This window comes from Austrofundulus limnaeus, unplaced genomic scaffold (genome assembly GCF_001266775.1).
Source record: "Austrofundulus limnaeus strain Quisiro unplaced genomic scaffold, Austrofundulus_limnaeus-1.0 Scaffold799, whole genome shotgun sequence".
In the NCBI taxonomy this organism is placed as follows: Eukaryota; Metazoa; Chordata; class Actinopteri; order Cyprinodontiformes; family Rivulidae; genus Austrofundulus; species Austrofundulus limnaeus.
In genome coordinates, this window is record NW_013953201.1 from 83,803 (window position 1) to 85,631 (window position 1,829).

The following is a 1,829-nucleotide window of genomic DNA, read 5'->3' on the forward strand; positions in this document are numbered from 1 at the left end:
TGTTGCATGCTTGTGCTGCCGCAGTTTAGCTTAAAGTTTAGTTAAAAATAAATGCGCATGTAATGTTTTCCTCCTTGCCTTTTTTTTGAACTAAACTTTAAACTTTTCGCTAAACTGAGGCATCACAAACATGCAACACATAGAAATAAAAAGACGCTGGAAAAAAAATTAAATAATTAAGTATAAACATTTAAGACATACAAATGCATGTATAAGTAAAAGGAAAACAATTAACATATTAAAAAAACAGTAACATTTAAATTATGTGTTCAACTATATAGACTATTTTGTTGGAGCTAACCCGGAAAAATAAATATGAAAGTAAATTAAATATAAAACAGGAGATAAAGTTCTCCTTTTTTAATGTAATTGGTGCATTTTAAGTGTATTTATTTAGTGATTTATTTAATTCTGCTTTTGTTTCTAATTATGTCAGTGTTGGTCCTCCGTACTGCAGAAGTCTGATAATCATCTGTTCCTTCATATCAGGTGTGTTGGAGCAGAGAAACAAGTAAAACATGCAGGGCTGCGGCCCTCCAGGACCAGGATTGCCCATGCCTGCTGTAAATGATCAGTGTGTCAGGTGCTTTGTTTTATTCAGTCGGATTGTATTTTCCATTTAAACACTGTAAATGACATACACCTTGTCCATTTCTATGTTTATCCATCAGCTGCTTGACAGATGGCTGAACGTGAAACTCACTGCAGTGCTCATYTACATCAACAACCCTGTATTTTTCCACTTTATTTGCAAAAGTCATACCAGCCTCAGTGGAGGGAGAAGAAACATTCCCAGTTAAGTGCTGCCCTCCTTCTGCTCGTTTTCTCTTTCCATCTTCCTCATTCTCGCACTCTCATCTCCAATTCACCATTATTAGTGCCTCCAATACTCCAGAGGGCAAACAAACTTTTAAAAAATTCCCCATAACCCACCAACCGTAGCCCATTTTCCTCTCCATGCAATTAACTACACCAACATTTACAATAATATGATTACAGACACTTTGGCAAAGTCATGGGGGGAACAGAGGACATATTAGGTATCAGCAAGGGGTTGATCGTAATGGTCGCGTTTCCTGGAGACTCACATTTCCTTTTGCACACAATAGCGCGAGCCACTAAATTCTCTTCAGGCAGTAAAAACCAATGCACTGGAACCATGATAACAAACACAGGCAGCTACTTTCTATCTTGTCGCTCTCTCTTTTTATTTGCTTTACTTTGGGGCCTAGTTGTTTTCCTTCTTCCTTGTCTCAGTACCCGTCTTAACTCTCCACAAATGCTCACACACCCTGTCCCCGATACAACCCTCAATTAATTAAGTCTTTCACGGCCATGTAATTAGGAACATTAGCAAGTCATAAACTTGCCACAAGACTTAGAATTATGTGCTCGCCCTGAGCAATTTGTTTGTAATTCCTTTTTCATGAGACAACAGCCCCATAGGGTCCCATTGATCCTTCCAGGGTCCCCACTGTTCCCTGCCTGCAGCCGCGACAGGCTGGTGGAGAGGTGTTCTTGTCAGATTGAAAGGGGGCTCCAAAGATGGCCAGGCTGGTTGGTTGGCACCCTTTCTGTTTCTTCTCCAACACCACTTAGGCTCAGTTTACACGACACCATTTCTGAGTTAGACTGTACTATTTCTGCTGCGGTTGGGCTGTTCGTGTGCAGAAGCACCAGGCTTGTTTCCTCGAAAACAGAAGCTTTTCGAGTCCACATCTCAGAAAGGAGGTCCTTTGGAAAAGTCCCACACAGATACACTGAAAAAAATGATTTTTGGGTGTAGTAACATTTATTTAATTGTTCTTTTAAATTTTACAAAAAAAAAA